Source organism: Arvicola amphibius, chromosome 1 (assembly GCF_903992535.2).
Source record: "Arvicola amphibius chromosome 1, mArvAmp1.2, whole genome shotgun sequence".
Taxonomy (NCBI): domain Eukaryota; kingdom Metazoa; phylum Chordata; class Mammalia; order Rodentia; family Cricetidae; genus Arvicola; species Arvicola amphibius.
Window position 1 is genome coordinate 18,775,304 of NC_052047.1, and position 21,798 is coordinate 18,797,101.

Below are 21,798 nucleotides of genomic sequence, written 5' to 3' on the forward strand. Positions count from 1 at the left end.
TTTGGGGAGGATTGTGGAAGGATGGGACTTTGGGCAGCGTACTGGAGCCAGCTAGAGCCCAGAAGACAAACTGTGTTTGCTGCAGAGGACAGAGCTGGAGAATTGACCAAGCTCCTTGGAGAAGCCCAGGAGATTGTTAGTGAGTCCCAGATAATTGGACATTGGGTTATTTATACTGTTGCAGTTTGGTCTTACTTAAGATTGTGACTTTGCCCTGGTTCTTCCCTCTTTAAGAAAGTATTTAACTGTATTTTTATTTTTATGGGAACTCATGGCTGAAAGATTTTGAACTTTTTTGAATTTTAAATGGATTGGATATTTTAAAGATACTGCATTTTTAATGTGTTTGAATTTGTATTGACTTTAAAACTTTTAAAGTTATATATTTAATGAGAGTTCTTGGGAATAAAATAGATTAGAAAGGAAAGGCTGTGCCTTTACAGTGATGTGTTTGTGTCCAGTTGACAAGTGCTGGATAGTTTTATGTCAACTTGACATAAGCAAAGGTCATTTGAGAGGAGAGAGGTTCAGTGAAGAAAATGCCTCTATAAGATGCGGCTGTAGGCAAGTCTGTACGTAGGGCATTTACTTAACTAGTGATTGATGGGGAGGGCACAACCCACCGTGGGTGGCCAGGTAGTCCTGGCTCTATAGGAAAGTAGGTTGAACAAGCCAGTAGGCAACACTTCTCCATGGCCTCTGCATCAGCTCCTGCCTCCAGCTTACTGCACTGCATGAGTTCCTGCCCTCACTGCCTTTGGTGATGAAATGTTCTATGGAAATGTGAGCAAAATATACCCCTTCCTCCCCAAGTTGCTTTGGTCATGGTGTTTCATCACAGGATTGAACTCAATTTCATGCATACTAGTTAAACCCTGTACTAATTGAGCTACATCCCAGCATAACAATGAAGCACTAGTTCTGAGTTAAGGCTAATGAGGATAATATTTTACAGGAGATAAGATTCTCAGTTTTCAAACCCTCCACTCTTTGGTTCAGTGTAGAAGACATGAGAACCAATATTATGCTTTTTTTCTTTTTTCTCTTTTTAAGGAGATGGTAACTATTGCCTTAAGATTAGAAGTCATGCGTGTGATGTGCATGTTCACAAGATAGCCACTTTGTGACCATGAAATTATAGTAACATTGGAAATAGGCCCTGAAGTGTTTTAGTGACATGCTTTAAAGTTTGTCTGCGGTAAGCTTTTTGTTAACTGCTTAGAAAACATGCATCCATCACTGTAGAAGAGTAAGAGTCAAATAGCTTGTCTGTCTGGAGAATCATTCATTTCTCTGAGAGGCAGTTGGTCAAACAGCACAGGTTGTGCCAGTTGAGATGAAGTTTAAAATCCTGCTTAATGAGAATCTGCCACTGCTGATGTAATAAACCAGTCAAACCAAATTAACAGACCCGGTTTATTCTGAGCAAAGCTTTCCTTTGTGGCCCCAGGGGAAACTGAGGAAACCACAAGGTGGAGGCTTTTAATGCCCTTGGCAATTGAGCCATCAGTGACACTTTCTCCTGGGCAGAGTCTGTACTGAGGCAGCTCCAGGGGAGGGGGTTTGGGGTGGAGCATCTACCCAAACAGAGATTATCTAGATTCCCCTGCTGCGACTTAATTTAAGAAAGAAAAAAGTTGAAAGTTGTTGGGTCCCAGCGGCTCATAAAAAGATGGGACAGACCAGCAAAGTCTAATGAACCAGAAGCAAACTTTATTCCAGAAATCAGAATCCAGAAAAAAATAAAATAAAAAGTTTCCATGGGGCACAAAAAGTTTATCAGCTAGCTGAGACCACAGCCAGAGATGGATTTTGTAAGTCTGGCAAAGGCTGGTTTCTGAACCCACCTTATACTAGGGACACCAGGCATTAGGTCTGAACAAAGGAATTTTTACATTCTTGAGGTAAAACTCAGATACAGATTACCTTACTTTACAATCTTCAATAACAGAGTTTTTCAGTTAAACTAGTGTTTGTACCTATCTATTGTCTTCCTTGGTACTTCCAGGTGCTGTTTACTGAAGCCCTGTGCCCTCCCCTTTGATGCTGCCAGTTTCACTTGGCAGGGATAATGAGTAACCCAAAGGTCACATATCTGTCTCCTAAAACTTAACGCAGCTCATATCAGTGTTAATCAAGGATCTTAGTATACAGAGAGATGCTTCGGCCTTGTAAATAGAGCTATGGGTTGTAAAGCAGAATAAACCACTGTTAATAGTTAATCCTTAAGCTTCCGAGAAAGCTGCTGACAATCTGTTCTCATTCTCCTAGGCTTATAACTTTATATTTTTTTATTTCTACATTCTTATTTTTGGAAGCTACATTTTTATATTCTTATTCTTGGACCATTCAAAAATGTAACACCAACTGAAACTAGAAATTTTAAAGAAAGACCACATACTTGGGTATGCCTAACTGACAATTTATGTCTTCAAATACCTTTCTGGACCTTGGAGAACTAGTGTATGATTTGGAAGGACAACTTAGATTAGTTAAAGAGATTTCCTATGTGTTTAAGGGTTTCTATTGCTGTGAAGAGACCATGATCATGGCAACTCTTATAAAGGAAAACATTTAGTGGTAGCATACAGGCAGACATGACGCTGGAGCTGTGAGTCAGTCCTGTATCTTGATCGGCAGACAACAGGAAGTAATCTGAACTACTGAGTAAGGCTTGAGCATATATGAGACTTCAAAGCCTGTCTTCACCATGTAACACTTCCTCCAGTAAGGCCACACCTACTTCAACAAAGCCACACCTCCTAGCAGTTTCACTCTATGAACTTCTGGGGGTCCAATTCCATTTAAACTCTCACACTATGAAGCAGACACATTCATACATAAACACCAGTTATTTGAAATAGTGTCTTCCTATATAACCAAGCCTGGTCTTGAACTCTTAGTCTTCCTTCTTCAGCCTCTTGAGGAATTTTAGGCACACACCACTATATCCAGCACAAGAACATCTCCACATCTTTAGTGTTCTTAAAAATGCAAGGTCTCCACATGTAAAATTCATATTTCTGCTATGCATCTTATATTTACTGTGCATGAAATGAAATTTTTCCATATATAAATATATTCTTTGTGTATATTTACATATATGTATATAGTATGTATGTATATATACATAGGATAGGTATGTGATACCTGCCACTGTTATTTAGAATTATACATAGGATTTTGTTGTTGCGGCTATTAAAAAGAAATGGTTATAATCAGAAGGAAAATAGAGTGAAGAGACCGTGTTTAGATAGAACTGGTGAACTATGCTCAGTAAAGGTTAGTATGTGCTGGTGGGATGGCTCATCTGGTAGAGTACTAGCTTAGCCTGGAAAAAGTCCTGAGTTTAATCCTTAGCACCACATAAAACCAAACTTGGTGGCATATATTGGTAATTCCAGCACGTCAGAGGTAGAGGCAGGAGAATTAGAAGTTTAAGGTCATCCTTGGCTACATAGTTCTAGGGCACATCTTACCTTTCTGTGATGCCCTGAATAAAAGCTGCAAATCCTTAAAGTGACTTCTCATATGGCCTAAAATCAGACCTCTTATTTTTGCCCCCATTTCCATTGAAGCCACACTGGCTTATTTTCACGTCCTAAACTTTGTGTGCGTACTTCTCAGCATCCAGCATCTCTCCTCAGTAGCCACCTGTGTAATCTGGTTACTCTAAGAAAGCAAATTAGCTTGAGTGGACCTAGTTCTCCACCCTCTCTCTTATAGTTGTCAGAGATACTAAAGTCTACCAAGAATTTTGGACCCTAAGCTAACTATCTGGAGGAATTGAGTCTGTTTATGTTCTTTTAGAACAGGATATTCCATGATCCAAAAGATTGCCAGGGCATAAAATTCAGAGCCAGGCACATTCAGGTCCCCAGCTGCAGTGCAACGTCACTCATACTGTCAAGACTGCTTTAGGCAAGCATCCACAAATCCCAGTTCCCACTCCCTCCCCTCCTCATGCTCCCTCCACCTCATGGAAAGTCATCAAAGTCTAGCTCATTGCTTTGAGGCAGGATCAAGGCCCTCCCCACCTTGTAGAAGCAATAGGGGTAAATCCTGGTTTTACCGCCAATGACCCCACAGTCTGTCCCAGCCACAACTGTCACTCACATTCAGATGGCCCATTTCGGTTCTATGGGTCCCATGCTGGCTCCCTCATGGTCAGGCCAGAGTTGGTGAGCTCCCATTGGGTCAGGTAAGCTGTTTCATTGGGCGTCTGTAGAAATGAGGAGCTGCGGGCAGGCCTGTTTTTCATCCTGCCCTGCTCCCGCATGGCTAGCTTTACACCCGAAATAACAACACACAAATTGTATTCTTTTAAACACTGCCTGGCCCATTAGTTTCAGCCTCTTACATCTTAATTAACCCATATCTAATAATCTGTGTAGCACCACGAAGTGGTGCCTTACCGGGAAGATTCTAGCGTATGTTCATCTTGGGCTGGAGCTTCATCGCATCTGTCTCACTGAGGAGAGGCATGGCACCTGACTGAGCCATCTACTTCACTTCCTTCTTCCTGCTCTGTCTACTCCACCCACCTAAGGGCTGGCCTATTAAATGAGCCAAGGCAGTTTCTTTATTAACCAATGAAATCAACACAAACAGAAGACCCACCTACATCAGGCGTCCCCACCATGGTCCTGGCCCCTCTGCTCATAATATCTCTTCCCTCTCTTTGCCTGGTCTTTGGGAGCTCAGCCCAGTGCTCTGCTGTGGCTATCTGCATATGCTCCCCTCGGTTGCTGGATGAAGGTTCCATGATGATGCCTAACTAAGATAGTCATCAATCTGACCATAGGGCAAGGCCAGTTCAGGCACCCTCTCCACAGTTGCTCAGGGTCCTAGCTGGGGTCATCTTTGTGGACTCCCATTAAGTGCTACATTTCCTGGGGGCTGGCCATTCTACCTATCTACCTTGATTTTGTTCTTGTCTGACTGTTCTGTTTGACCAAACTCAAATGTTAGAGATGAGCCTTTGTATCCTTTTAGTCTGTGCTCAGTGGGCACTTCTTACATGAGAACTTCCATGACTAATCTTTCAAACCTGCAACCTTCCTGACCACATTCAAGAGCACTTTCCCGCTTTATTCCTACAACACCAAGCAATTTCTAATTTATTTCTGTTGTTTATGGCTGTCTTTTCTCTTTCTAAAATGCTTCATGGCTCCAAAAATTTCAATTTTTTTTCTTTGACTGTTCTCTTAGGATTTATTTCTGTTCTGTGATACAATACCATAAACAAGCAGCACGAGGAGAAAAGGGTTATTCTACATCACACTTCCAGGTAACATTCAATTACTGAGGGAAGTAAAAGCAGGAACTCAAGTAAGGCCAGAACCTGGAAAGAACCGAAGCGGGAGCCACTGAGTGTTGCTTACTGGCTTGACTTGTCACCTCTTGCTCAGCCCATTTTTCTTTTCTTTTTCCTTTCCTCCCCCCCCCCTTTTTTTTTTGAGACAGGGTTTCTCTGTGTAGCTCTGGCTGTCCTGGAATTCTCTCTGTAAACCAGGCTGGCTTAAAACTCAGAGATCTGTCTGCTTCTGCCTCCTGATGAAAGGATTAAAGGCATGTGCCACCACTGCCAGGCTCAGCCCATTTTCGTTTTTTTTATTTTATTTAACATTTTTCATTTATTTTACATACTGACCAGTTTCCCCTCCCTCTTCTTCCATTGCTGCTCCCGACTCACATCTACCTCCTCCCCATCCACTCTTCCATCTCCATTCAACCCATTTTCTTGTAGCACCCAGAAGTACTGGCCCATGTGGAGCATTACCTACCATAGGTTGGACTATTCCCATGTTGTGGAAAGTTATTTTAAGGTATTACCTTTGTTTATGCTAGTGAACATTTGCTTTAGTGATGCAAAGATGTGTTGCATTCTTTCATGTTGTATTTGTTCAACTTTGTGAAGCCGTGTTACTTTGCCTGTCTAAAACATTTGATGGTCTAATAAAGAGCTGAATAGCTAATATCAAGGCAGGAGAAAGGATAGGTGGGGCTGTAAGGCAGAGAGAATAAAAAGGAGAAATCTGGGAAGAGAGGAAGAAACAAGAAAAGGAGGGAGAAGGAACAAGAGAGAACAAGGAGAGGAGGATGTCAGAGGCCAGCCACCCAGCGAGCCACAGAGTAGGAGTGAAAGAAAGATACACAGGAGTAAGAAAAGGAAATAGCCCAGAGGCAAAGGGTAGATGGGATAAGTTAAGAAAAGCTGGCTAGAAATAAGCCAAGCTAAGGCTAGACATCTAAAAGTAATAATAACCCTCCCTCTCTGTGTGTGTGATTTATCTGGAAGTTGGGTGGCAGACTCCCCCCCCCAAAAAAAAAAAACCCAAAGAACAACAAAAAATACCACCAACATTCCCACATCAATCAGTTATTTTTTTAAAAAAATATATTACAGACTTGACTACAGGCCAATCTTATGGAGACATTTTCTCATTTGAGAATCCTTCCCAAATGACTATAGTCTGTCCAGTTGACATAAAAACTAGGCAGCACAGCCGGGCGGTGGTGGCGCACACCTTTAATCCCAGCACTCGGGAGGCAGAGGCAGGTGGATCTCTGTGAGTTCGAGGCCAGCCTAGTCTACAAGAGCTAGTTCCAGGACAGGCTCTAAAAAAAGCTGCAGAGAAACCCTGTCTCGAAAACCAAAACAAAACAAAACAAAACAAAACAAAACAAACAAAAAAAAACTAGGCAGCACAGCTGTGGAGACAATAGTCTACATAAATAGGATCTTAATGTACATTAGTTGAATTTATTGAGTTGAACTGAGTACTGATTCTTGCTAAGGTTTGAACTCACATCTCTACCCTAAGGTTTGAATTAGAAGCATAATTCTAACACAGTCATGGGAGGTGAGGCCTAATTGCAGGTTTGAGGTCAGGAGGGCTTTACCTCAGAAGTAAGTGAATGTACCTATGGAAGAGCCTGGTATGAGTGCTCTTTCTCACCCGTGTGGATACTGCCGTCTTGTGATAGAACAAATGGGGCCCCACTATATGTGGGCCACTGATTTCGGATCTTCTAGCACCCAGATCTGTGGGACAAATAATGTTGTGGGTTTTTTTTGTTTTTTTTTTGTTTTTTTTTTTTTTGCTTTGTTTTTTGGATTACTCAACCTGCTGTATTCTATGCGGAGACAGAAAAGCACCAAGACGCTCTTGTGATTTGTTTCCTGGATTTCTCTCCGAGTTTCTCCCATTTTGGGCCTGTACTCCCACACTCCTCCCCTGGGCCCTTTTCCATCCTCCAATTCCAAACTTTGGCTTTCACACCTTGTCAAACCACAGATCCCTGAATATTGCTGTTTTATCTAAAACTTGTATCTACCTTCTTCAGGACACTATCACATTTGTGTCATCATCAACCTTGATTCTTTCCTGTTTCTGTCATTCTGCTTGTCCCTCGTCTCATATCCAGGCCACTCTTGGCAGCCTTGTCTTGACGCATCTGTCATGTTAAACAAGTTGTCACTCACCACAAATGTTAGCATATTGAACAATCCCATTTACACTGCAAGTATTCTTAGCCCAACTGGATTAAGGCCATTCAGCATTGTATTTTTGGAAGGCTTTTTTTTTTCTCCTAGAAGAGCGAGAGGCAAAGATAGTGGGAGGATAAATGAACATTTGGCACAGCAATTATATGGTAAACCCAGGGAACTCCACACTCGCCATGTTTCTGTTTTATAAGGGCTGACAGGAATTCCTTTCAGATCACTTAACCCATTGCTTTAATTTATGGAGATGAATAAATAAATCTGTGCTGCAGTTAGCTAGTTCTAGGTCACAGGCCATCACTATAACTAGTACTAGGTCACAGGCCATCTCTGCAGATAGCTAGTTCTAGATCACAGGCCATCATTATGGATAGCTAGTTCTAGATCACAGGCAAATCACTGCAGATAGCTAGTTCTAGGTCACGGGCAATCACTGTAGATAGCTAGTTCTAGATAACAGGCAAATCACTGTAGATAGCTAGTTCTAGGTCAAAGGCCATCATTACAGATAGCTAGTTCTAGATCACAGGCCATCATTATGGATAGCTAGTTCTAGATCACAGGCAATCATGTAGATAGCTAGTTCTAGGTCACGGGCAATCACTGCAGATAGCTAGTTCTAAGTCACGGGCCATCACTGCAGATAGCTAGTTCTAGATCACAGACAATCACCGCAGATAGCTAGTTCTAGATCACGGGCCATCACTGCTGCTGATAGAATGCATTAGAATGACAGTATGCCAGTTTGAGCTGAGGCATCAAATCCTTGAATACGTCTCAGACTAGTTCCAAGTGAGGCCTTGTCTTATGTTTTTTATTGCTATAAAGAGACACGATGACCACAGAAAATTTTATGAAAAAAAACATTTAATCAAGGTGGTTTACAGTTCAGAGGCTTAGTTCATTATCATCATGGTGGGAAAACATGGTGGCATGCAGGCTAGTCATGGTGCTGGAGGAAAAGCTGGAGCTGAGAGTCCTACATCTTGATCTGCAGACAGCAGGGAATTTTACAACACTGAGTGTAGCTTGAGCTAAAGAGACCTCAAAGTGAACCTCCATAGTGACACTTCCTCCAACAAGGTCACATCCATTCCAATAAAGCCACACCTCCTAATAGTGCCACTCCTTTTGATGACCATTTTTCAAACCACCACAGGCCTTAATATGGAAACTTGCTTCTGTGCATGAGAAAAAACCCATCTAATTCACTGAATGAGAGCACACACAGAGGACAGAAAAGCTGGCTCTACTGAGGCCAAGCTAACCCAGCTAGCTTCAGACCTAACAGACAGCTTCTGGAGGGTATCATGAATTCACTGAGGCCAAGCTAACCCAGCTAGCTCCAGACATAACAGACAGCCTCTGGCAGTGTCGTGAATCCACTGAACACCACAAGAGTCACCTGCCTAAGGCCAGCTCAAGGTAATGAATGACCTGCGGAATTACTAGTGGAGTCAGTTTTGAAGTTGGTTCTTATACACCTGATATAATATACAACTAACCAGGTGTTACTATACAGTTAACTGAGGGTGACTAGGAAGTCTTTAGTGCACTCATTTATACTGCCATTCTGAGAAAAGCTGAGCATTGTTTGAGGATGGATGTTTTTGTAGTCTTAGGTTTCATTAAAAAATGATAGACTTGTTATAACTGAGTTCCATTTTTTGTTTTTTTTTAATATTTATGTATTTATTATGTATACAATATTCTGTCTGTGTGTATGCCTGCAGGCCAGAAGAGGGTACCAGACCCCATTACAGATGGTTGTGAGCCACCATGTGGTTGCTGGGAATTGAACTCAGGACCTTTGGAAGAGCAGGCAATGCTCTTAACCTCTGAGCCATCTCTCCAGCCCCCCATTTTTTGTTTTTAAGGTTAATTCTGGTAGTCCTTTTTGGAACCATAGAAAAGCATAACATTTTTGTTTTAAATGTCCTATGCAAGATTATAATTTAAGGCTGTGATAGAAATTAAAATGCACAAGGAACTAAATAATTGAGTTTCCATTTATCTCGGCACTAATGTTCCTCACCGATGCCTAGGACTGCCAGTGAGCTTTCTTTCAGGCTCTCTTCTTCTCAGCAGTTTGAATGAGGGAAATAATGGAAATGCCTAATTGGACAAATACAAGGAAAGTTAATAAAAGAACAGTGCCGAGAACAGACCCGCAACTTGTTGTCTTCAAGTTAAATGACCTAATTGGTACTGACTGAATTCTCTAAGGGTGACACTGTTTTTGTAAAAACAGAGCAGTGCACTGGCTTAAAAATAGAATTCTGAAGAACTATGTAGTTTTCAGCCTTTGCAAATGCAGCTGTTCCACGTGTCCTCACACATAAACAAATGTATAGGAAACATCCTCTTGTTTTAGAAGCTTGTGGGGACTTAACATTTGGGTTTCTGGCATTTGAAAGCAAAATGCAGTCATCTATTATTTTTAAGTATTAGCTTTACATACACATGCAAATATTGAAAACTGATATATATATACATATATATATATATATATATATATATATATATATATATATATTCCAGCTGTTATAGAGAAGAGCTGTGTAACACATTGCAGTGTGGGGATTAAACCACAAGATGGCAAAAGAGTATCTTTAATCTCAAAGACTTGGCTTTTGTTTGCTTGATTGCTTTCTTTCTTTTGCCTACTAGAAGAGCTAATTAACCCTCCCATTCATTTATTGCAAGGGTTAATTAGTTAGACAAAAAATATCATTTCCAAACTATTTTAGCTGTTTAATAATTTGCATTTTATTTGTGTCCAAAGAAGAGCTAAAATTGAGAATTTAGTTTTACAAAAATAAATCTGCATTTATTTTGATTTAAAGACTAGAATTTAACACTTATTATCTGTTGCAGAGGTCAGTTATGCTAAGATGATTGGGAATCAAAGTAAGATATGTGTCTTACATTTTTCAGTTCTAAAGTTAATATAGGAAGAATGGATTTGGAGAAATAAGCCTCTTTTGTTGAATGAGTTTGATTTCAGGGACAATTTAGGTGTAATTATCCACCTCAAACTATGGCTGAGGCCGGTCAGGTTAATGTACAAAGGAGTACAGGAAGAGGGGAGAGATGACAGGAGGCTGAGCCAATTACATAGAAAAGGGAAACTTGCTGATGCATTGCGGTGGTCTTCAGTGCATTTTCTACTAATTCCCCTCTGATTCGAGGGGAATACTATTGTTGCCAGCTCTGCATTCTTGTAGAAGAACTCAGACCTCAAACAACTAGGTAACTAATGATTACCTGGCTAGCATTATACGTAGCAAAAATTACGTCAGTGAGGATAGTCGAGTCCCAGATCCTTATAACCCCTGAATGCATGGTGAAAAATAGCAGAGCTTTAATCTAGATGCACAAACCTATAATTCCTGTATTCTGGAGGTGGAGGCAGGAGAATCCTTGGTAACTCATTGAGTCTGAGGTCAGCCTGGGATACACAGGACCTTGTCACAAACAAATTAAATAAAAAACTAGCAACAGAGCTTTAATTTTACATCATCAGAAAACATACTAAATATAGTAATGTAATATGATGCAGTATAATATATAGTACATAATTGATAATGTATTAACATATAAAATATACTATACCTATTTAGGGGAGAGGAATGTCTTTTCCTGCCTACCTAAAACAAATAAAAGAAAAATACCATTTAACACAAGCTTTAAGTACTACAATCTTCATTAAGGAAATAAGATCTCAATACATGATTAACTCTACTAATGTTCTACTAGTTTGGATTTCAGAGCGGAAAAATCATAGGAAAATATGACAAGACAAAAAGGGTAAGGGTTAAGAGCAGTGCACTAGGAGAGCAGAAGTAATGCTGATTTAGTTTGGTCTCTGGTGCTCCTTTCCTTCTGGGTCAGGGAGGCCCTTTTGGGGAGAGTCTTAGGGCATGCTTTTGGAGAACACAGCTGTTCTGGCGCTTGCTCTTTCTCAGACTGCTTCAGCAGACATTATACAATCAGATACTCTGCTGGGATAGCATGTTCTTGAATATCAAATAATACTGATTACAGTTTTATTAAAATGTATTTTTCATGTAGGTGACTTCTTTTTGCCAGTCAGATAAGGATGAATTAAAGTCAGGAAAGAATACTTATTGCTCTTGTAGAAGATCTGAATCCAATTCCCTGCATCCACATGTGTAGAAGGAGCAGCGGGGCTGTGTCCCGCCATCCAGCTAGCTTTACACCCGAAATAATTACACGGAAACTATTCTTTTAAACACTGTCTGACCCATTAGTTTCAGCCTCTTATTGGTTGATTCTCACATCTTGCTTTAACCCACAATTAGTAATCTGTGTAGCACCACGAGGTGGATTGCTTACCAGAAGAGATCTTAACCTGTGTCTGTCTTGGAGAGGAGAAGCATGGTGACTGCCTATGGCGACTGCCAGAAGCATCTGCCTTCTCTCTCCCGGAATTCTGTTCTGTCTACTCTGCCTACCTAATTTTCTGTCCTATTAAAGGGGCCAAGGCAGTTTCTTTATTAACCAATGAAAGTAACACATAGACACTCCTCCATCACACATGGTGGCTTACAACTGTCTGTAGATTCAGTCCTAGTGGATCTGACATCTTCTTTTGAGCTCCCTAGGCTCTACACACACGGTGCACATTAAAAAAGAAGCCAGGAAATCTTAACTATTACTTTAGTCATTAATCAAAGTCCCCCCACGAGTTTGGTCATATTTTTTGAAATTGAAATATTGTAACATCTTAACCTTGGTCAGCTCTATTATGTACCTCAAGGAATGAACTTGGAAAATTTCTAAGTCCAAGGATTTTGAATTAGTGTCTGCATGGGTATGTGTAAATATGGGTGTCTCGTGGTAGAATTTCTGCTTTAGAGAATAAGGCTGAAAACTACACCCTTGGGATGCCATATATGAATTGGGGAGACAGGGTGAGCATTTGTGCACCACCCACCCACAAAACCTTGGTTGCAAGAGATCTACATATTTTGGGACTGGGGCTATCTGCATATACCATACTCTAAGCTCTAGTGTTTACTTACCAGGCCAAAGTTATTTGATATGGCTAATGAAAATGAAATCTTGACCAGGTTGTGTTGGAGGGATCACACCAAGACTGAGGCTGTGACAAGTTTATTGCAAGCAATTAGAATTTTTATCCCCATATCAGAAATAGTACAAATGGAGTTTGCCAGGATCAATACAATGGTAATTTCTAGAATACAAAGACATTTGCAGGGTGTATAGGGTATACAAGATTAATGTCTAAGACTAATGTTCTGTCAAGCTTCTATATGCTTCACTGACTTCTAGGGAATACAGAGGAACACAGGTGGCCTGAATGCTCCACTGCTTGAGGGAATGCAGTTTCTCAGGAACTGAAAGGCACAGTGTCCATGAGCAATGGATTTTAACCTGAAAAACCTATGATACATGCCTCTCATGGCAGCTAGGCCAGACCTTATTCTGTTTTCTCTCTTGTCATTTCTTCTTTGTAAGTATATATTTGCCTGCATATGTGTCTTCACTATGTGTGTGCCCATGCCTATGTCTGGGGAAGTCAGAAAAGGACATCCTTTTATAGAACTCTTTTATGGAACTGGAGTTATAGGCGGTTGTGAGTCACCATGTGGGTACTGGGTACTGAACCCAGGTCCTCTGGAAAAGCAGCTGATATTCTTAACTGCTGAGCCATTTCTCCAGCCCTCTTGTTTTCTTATGTGTGAACTTCTATTCACTGTTCCTAGGGTTTTGATTCCAGTAGATCATCTTTGTTCCTTGCTTTTGTTGACTCTTCAATATACCCTGGGTAACTTCCAATACTCTGCCCCTGTGCTGATCACCTCTGTGCACTATCATCTTTCGAGATGCTCTAGGGTGGATCTTGGAACCATTACCTACTATCTAGTGAGAGCACTTATTTCCTCAAGATCTCTAGAGTCTTGCCTTGTGTCCTCTGCTTCCCCCATGTCTGTTTTTCTTTTCCTCTTTTCAGGCTATATTCCTTGCACAACATTTTATTCTCTTGTTCGTACTCTGTTCACTTATTTTTCTAACGAATTTCAGAACTCACCCCACTTCACTTGAGTCAATGTAAGTAAACGCCTCTCGTTGCGTTTCCCGCTTGCTTCTTGGAAGGGAGAAGGATTCTGTACTCTTCACAGGTTTCATGCTGTCACCTCTAAGACAGATCAGCACTTTCAAGTACACAATCTTATGCTTATTTTATATAAGTTTTATGAGACAGGGCATCTTAAGAAATGAAGGTTCAATGGAGGACAATGAGGGCTGCTGAGAAGCCAAGGACAATGGCACTGAGTTTTGAGTACTGGCTTTGGAGGGGCCTAGCCTGTGTGGATACTCATCTTCCTAGACCTGGATGGAGGGGGGAGGACCGTGGACTTCCCGCATGGCAGGGAACCCTTACTGCTCTTCGGGCTGGAGAGGGAAGGGGAGGGGAGTGGGGGGAGAGGGAGGGAAATGGGAGGTGGGGAGGAGGCGGAAATTTTTAATTAAAAAAAAAGAAATGAAGGTTCAGGACTGGGGAGATGGCTCAGAGGTTAAGGGAACTGACTGCTGTTCCGGAGGTCCTGAGTTCAATTCCCAGCAAACACAGGATGGCTCACACATATCTATAATGAGATCCGGTGCCCAGAACACTATATACATAATAAATAAATTTTAAAAAATGAAGGTTCAAAGAAACAGGCAGATTGCCTTCTGTGGAACAAAGGCTATGACCTCATGGTGGTGAACCGGAAGGCACTGAGCAAGGGTGGTTTATTCGGGTTCTCCGGGTTTCATTACTTTTGCCTGAGAACAGAGCCTTGTGAAGATCTTATGAGTCGCCTTGTAGGAAGGATAGTCTTCAATGGCCTGGTGCAGGGATGAGAGAGAGGTGGTGGGAGGCTAAGGGTGAATTTTCTGTTTCTTCTACTTTCTGCAGTGCTAAGTTGCAAGGCTTTGGAAGGGAGGTGGGTCATAGAAGGTCCTGAGCTAAATCAACTCCTAGTATTTTATATCCTTCTCCAGATGACAATGACATCTTGTTTTTATTAAGAATAGTTCTATTTTTAACAGAAAATTTATATATTAGGAGCCTGAGTATGATTTTAAGAATGATTCTTAACTAGATTACAGAAAAGCCAAGTCCACCCTTGCCCCCCAACTCTCTCTCTCCCCAACCTCTGTGTGGGATGTGTGTGCCTCCTCCCCCCATCCGGTGTGTGTGTGTGTGTGTGTGTGTGTGTGTGTGTGTGTTGGGGATCCAACCCAGGACTTCATACACGTGATGCAAGGCAAGTGATCTTCAAACCATGTTTCTAACACCAAGTTACATATTCACCTAGAAATTGAGGAATTATAATTATTTCCACACAAATTCATCCTTCATGGTGACATTGCCACGCATGCATATTCTGACCACTTTTGAATGAGATCAGCAAAGGAATGAATTTTGGATGTATGCTCATCTTTTTTTGTCAAAAAAGTAAGCTTTTTTTCTGTTTGTTATTTTGATATCTGGTGTTAGAAACCAAATTTGAAGTATCTGCTATTATCAATGAGGTTCCAGTAGCTTACACACTAGGCCAGTAGGTGGCACTCCAATCTTGTTTATTAAATGACTCAATTTAAGACTACTTGTTTAACTTTAAGGGAAGAACATGCATCACATCTAGTTTATGGGACCTCTGGCAATTATGCCTCAGTTATTCTAAGAAGCCTACTGAAAATGGATAAAAATAACATAAGGGTTAGTGCTCACATGCTGGACGGAAGATTTGGGCATTTGTTTTTTTCCCCCCTGGGGAGTACTCTTTCCAAACTGCCAAATTATGTAATGCAGAGAAATATTTGAAAACATCACAACAATCCTTTGAAGTTCTTTAATTCTAAGTACAAATATAGACTTCAATGATTTAGGAAAGGGAGGAGGCACCTGTTTAATTTATGAAGAACTGAGCCAAGTGTAACGGCTCATCCTTGCAATCCCAGCACTCAAGGGTTGCCAGAAGGATAATCAAGAGTTCAAGGCCTGGCTATGTGAAACCTCTTAACAGGAAAAAAAGGAAGGGAGGAGGAAGACAGCAGTAGCAACTGAGAGAAATATTCCTTTCCCATCTAAAATAGCTCCCTGACGCAGGCGTCACATGTGTATTGCACAATATAGCCAGCATCGGACACCTGCCACTCTATGACTCGGCAGCATTCATAGGCAGTGTCATTTGTCCCCAACCTCCTTTTCACTTCCAAACAACCCAGAAGATAGAAGAGAGGGCAGAGGAATTAAATGATAGACAAGGAAAAAAATAGTAAAACCCTTTTGTGTTTATACTCAAGAACAAAAATGTATGAAAAAGAGTCAAAACTTCTGTTTTGTTATGTTTTTTGAAGAGAGGGTTTCAGACAGGGTTTTCTATGTAACAGTCCTGATTATTCTTGAACTCACTCTATATACCAGGCTAGCCTCGAACTCAGAGATCCACCTGCTTCTGTCTGTGTGCTGGGATTAAATTTGTGCACCACCACTGCCGGGCGAATAAAAGCATTTTCAGTCTATGAATGCATGATCAGAAAAGCTGGTGAAATGTAGTAGAAAACAACAAGTCATCTGTTATTTTCACATTATCTCATTCATTCACCCACTCACTCACTCACTCACTTCACAAGTACTTGATCAGCTCTCATTGAGGCTTAGCTGCTTGAGATACAATTGAAATAGAAAACAAATGTGATCTTTGTCATAAAACACTATGTAGAGGAAGCCTTAGGTATTAAAAACACACCAGTGGCTGTAATCTGGAAAGTATTCAAAAGAGACCAACATGACATTTCTAGACTACGTAGTAGTAGTAGTCCTGTCTCTAACCTTAATATTTTCTGGGGAAAAATGATGTGTTGTTTTATATAGTGAATCTAAAAAGAATACTTACTGTGTTGGAATCAAAATAAAAAAATCGTGTATTATCTCAAAATCCCTCTGAGATGGTAATACTAATGTCAACTTGACAAAATAGGATAATTTGGAAGAAACCTAAGGCCACATCTGTGTGAGTTCCTAACTGGGTTAGTTAGGTAGGAAGATGCCTTCTAACTGTCGGCTACACCATTCATGGTTGTCATCCTGGAAGTGAGCTGAGCGTGAGCAGTCAATATCTCCTTTTGCTTACTGAGTGTGGACACACTGAGCAGCAGCTTCATCATCTTGCAACCATAGTGTCCTTGCCATGATGGGTTATGTCCTCACATTGTGAGCCCAAATAAACCTTTTCTCCCCTTAGCCATTCTCAGGTATCTTGTCACAGCAACAAGGAAAGTAACGAATATATCCTGCCTCCACCCCACCCCCATGGCTCCTTCCACTGTCCTTTCTCCCTTCTCTCCTTTCTATTCCACCTTAATTGGGTGGCTCACCAGGAACACAGAAAGCCCACAGGTTTGGCATCAAAGGTTTGTGAGTAACTACTTTGTGAAGGGACTTTGCAGTACTTTAAGAATATATCTTTTTGGCAGAGGCTGCACATTCATTCCTGGCTGCTCAGCTCCAAAATTATCACACAGAAACCATATTATTTAAATCATTGCTTGGCTTATTAGCTCTAACTTCTTTATTGACTAGCTTTTACATCTTAAATTAACCCATTTCTATTAATCTGTATATCGCCATGTGACTGTGACTTACTGGCAGTGTTCCTGGTGGCAATGTTCTGGTGTTTTCCCACCTAGCTCTATCCTGCCCTACCACAGACCTGAAAGTGGCTTTATTCATTAATTAATAAAAGAAACTCATATACTGAAGTACTCCTCAAATCACCTCCCCCTTTCTGTCTAAATAAAAAGGAAAGTTTTTACTTTATTATAGTAAAATTACATATAATAAGACAGGTATCAAGCAAGAATTACAGTTACAAAATTTATATCTACACTCTCTATATTTTTAATTGATTTTTATTGAGCTCTACATTTTTCTCTGCCTCTGCCTTCCCCTTCAATCCTCCCCCAAGGTCCCCATGCTCCCAATTTACTCAGGAGATCTTGTCTTTTTCTACATTCTACTTCCCATGTAGATTAGATATATGTAAGTCTCTCTTAGTGTCCTCATTGTTGTCTAAATTCTCTGGGATTGTGGTTTGTAGGCTGGCTTTCTTTGCTTTATGTTTAAAAGCCACCTATGAGTGAGTACATGTGATAATTGTCTTTCTGTGTCTGGGTAACCTCACTCAAAATAATGTTTTCTAGCTCTATCCATTTTCCTGCAAAATTCAAGATGTCGTTATTTTTTCTTCTTTGTAGTACTCTATTGTGTAAATGTACCACATTTTCCTTGTCCATTCTTTGGTCAAGGGACATTTGGGTTGTTTCCAGGTTCTGGCTATGATAAACAATGCTGCTATGAACATAGTTGAGCACATGTCCTCGTGGCATGATTGAGCTTCCTTTGGATATATACCCAAAAGTGGTAGTATGGGTCTTGAGGAAGGTTGTTTCCTAATTTTCTGAGAAATCGCCACACTGACATCCAAAGGGGTTGTACCAGCTTGCATTCCCACCAGCAATGCAGAAGTGTTACCCCACAACCTCTCTAGTATAAGTTGTCATCGGTGTTTTTGATCTTGGCCATTCTTACAGGTGTAAAATGGAATCTCAGAGTTGTTTTGATATGCATTTCTCTGATGACTAAGGATGCTGAACATTTCCTTAAGTGTCTTTCAGCCATTTTAGATTCCTCTGTTGAGAGTTCTCTGCTTAGGTCTGCACACAATTTTTTTATTGGATTATTTGTTCTTTTGATGACCAATTTCTTGAATTCTTTGTATATTTTGGAGATCAGACCTCTGTCTGATGTGGGGGTTAGTGAAGATCTTTTCCCATTCGGTAGGCTGTTGTTTTGTCTTGTTGACCATGTCCTTTGCTTTATAGAAGCTTTTCAGTTTCAGGAGGTTCCATTTATTAATTGTTTATCTCAGTGTCTGTGATACTAGGGTTATATTTAGGAAGTGGTCTCCTGTGCCAATGCATTCAAGTGTACTTCCCACTTTCTCTTCTATATGGTTCATTGTGGCTGGATTTATGTTGAGATCTTTGATCCATTTGGACTTGAGTTTTGTGCATGGTGATATATATGGATCTATTTTCATTCTTCTACATGTTGATATCCAGATATGCCAGCACATTTTAAAACTATGTTTCCCTTTTTCAATTTTATATTTTTTTTACTTCTTTGTCAAAAATCAGGTGTTTGAAGGAGTGTGGATTAATATCCAGATCTTCTATTCAGTCCTATTGGTCCTGTCTGTTCTTATGCCAATACCAGGCTGTTTTCAGTGCTGTAGCTCTGTAGTAGAGTTTAAAGTCAGGGATTGTGATGCCTCTAGAAGTTCTTTTATTGTACAGAATTGTTTTGGCTACCCTGGGTTTTTTGCTTTTCCATATGAAGTTGAGTACAATTCTTTCAAGGTCTGTGAAAAATTTTGCTGGGATTTTGATGGGCATTGCATTGAATCTGTAGATTGCTTTTGGTAAGATTGCATTTTTACTATGTTAATTCTACATACCCATATCTACTTTATATTTTATCATAACTAAGAAAAACTGTTAACTCTCTATTCTTCAACTCCATCATGAAGTAGAATGGTGCTGCCAGGAGCATATGTGTCTCACTCTCATGAAAAATCCTCAGTTTTTAAAACATTTTAATTGCCAGATTCTGAAGTGCTCTGGAAGATTTGAAGAATACCTATCTAACTGATATATGTATATATTTATATATATCATATATCATATATATATATAACTACAAGCTTGACTATTATAGATGATTATTTATTAACCTATATTTCTTAATTATTCATTACATTTTTACCTTAATCAAGAGCAGAAATAAACATATAACAAAATAAATCAAGATCCATACCAATGCAAAGTATCCATCTCTATAGCATATCCCCCTTTAAATGTAAAGAAATGTTTATAAACAATATTTGGGGAATTTGGGTGTAGTTCTTTTCAAACTGCTTCCTGCTTTTTGTTGGGTGAAATAATTTTTGGGGGTGTTCACAAAGACCTTTCAGATGTTCTTGGTCTGTCAAACTACATTAGTCTGGAAGGAATCCACAGGTTCTCTTAGACACAAATTTCAAAGTCAAAATACCTTTTATATATATTTTATATTTAGCTTAGCAGTCTATACAATGAAATGTCTATTTTTACTTAGCTCCTTCACAGTCAAAAAGTCAAAGAAAACACAATATTATATATAATCCAGACTCTCTGTGTATATTCCATCTTTACGTGACTTATTTTTCTTTACTCATTTTAATCTATGACTGTCTGTACTCTGTCTCTTTAAAGACTTTTATTTTTTAAAAATGATTTACTTCTTTTTATAACTCTCTATATTCTTTATCTTCTAATTCCCAAGCTTACATACATTTATCCAACACTGTGACCCATTTAGAGGTTTTTTTTTTGTTTTTGTTTTTTAAAATCAAATCTGAATCTGTCTTTATTGCATATCTGTAATTATTTTCTGACCAGAAGCACCTTTTTTTAAATTCTAAGCAGGCATGGGTAGGACCAACACAGCCTTGCCTACTTTCTCTGCCCAGTCCAATATGACAGAGGCATGTTCACTGCCTCTGAGAGCCATGTACATGCTCCATTTTATGCATATAGTGGGTCTGTGTTGCCATTAAGCAAGTTGTAGCACTCTACTCACAAACCCCATTTAAATGCTCCATAGCTGGACCTCCTGAAAGAGTCAGCATCGTTTATGCTGGTGAGCCTTCTTAAAGGAGCTGTGCAGTTTTTGCTGCTACTGTTGAGTCCGGAAACCTCCTCTTAAAAGAATTGTGCCTCTACTTGCTTCTAGCCCACCCAGAAAATTGCTGCTACCAAAAAGCTGTGTTTAACTCTGTTCTTTTATGCCAAGAATTTCTTTCTAAATTTGCTCAGGCTTTCATGTGGATGCAGTTACCCACATTGGTGGGCCAATCTGTTGTCGAAAACTGCTCATTCATTCTCAGCTGCCCAGACCAACAATAATCACTCAGAAACTAAATTATTTGTAATATTTCTTGGCCAATAACTTAAAGATATTGCTAGATAACTCATATCTTGAATTAACCCATTTCTATTAATCTGTGTATGGTAAGTCGGCCAGATACTATGGGCCTGTAGGCTGAAGATAGATGCTCCAACAATACAGAAGAACTTTGGGTAATTGTTCAGGCAGTGAGATGTCTCTGCCAATTCTAGAGCTTTGGAAGTTGCTTACAATGCACTTCCTGCTTACTTAGGTAGCATTATATTCTTTTGGAGTCTTTAATGGAGTTAGAGAATAGATAATTATAGTTTTCCTTAGTTATGATAAAATATAAAATAGATATAAATGTTGTAATTATAATTCTTGCTTGATACCTGTCTTGTTATATGTAATTTTACTATGATAAAGTTAAAACCTTCTTTGTTATTTAAACAAAAAGGGGGAAGGAGTGTGGGAAGTCCTTCTGTCTATGTATTGCTTTTATTGGTTAATGAATAATTCTGTTTCAGCCAGTGGCTTAGCAGAATAGGGCAAGGTGGGAGTTTCAAACAGATAGAGGAAGAGAGAGTAGGTGGAGTCAATTAGTTAAGTAGTCACTTACAGAGACAGACATGCCGGAACCTTGCTGATAAGCTATAGCAACATAGTGATATACAAAATAATGGAAATTAATTAATTTAAGATGTAAGAGCAAGCTGGAAATATGCTTAAGCTATTGGCCAAAGAGTATTGCAAATAATATAGTTTCTGTGTGATTATTTTGTGTCTGGAAAGCTAGGGACAAACAAGCAGCCTCAGCCAACAATATCACAATAAGCAATAGCTGCTCCTCTACTTCTCTCACCACATCTTCAGGTTTATCTTATTTCTGGCTTCAGGATGGTCTTTGTTGGGTATAAAAAAGAATGTCCTCCTACATATAAACAATTTACATATAAATTTACATATAAGAACTTGTCAGAAAATTGGATTATGCAAATATTTATTTATAAGAACCATTTGCTTTTATAAGAAGCAAGCATACATACATACATACCACCGAGGATAATCCTTGACAACATTGAAATATTCTACACAATAAGGATTTGCTTGCTATATTGCAAAAGACCAGAATAGATCATGAACATACTTACATGCATCCAAAAGGTTAGCAATTGTAGTGCAGCAGAAGACAGCCCATAACCACAACCTTGTTGTGGGAATGCCTTCAGCCAATAGTCTTTTAGATACTGGCCCA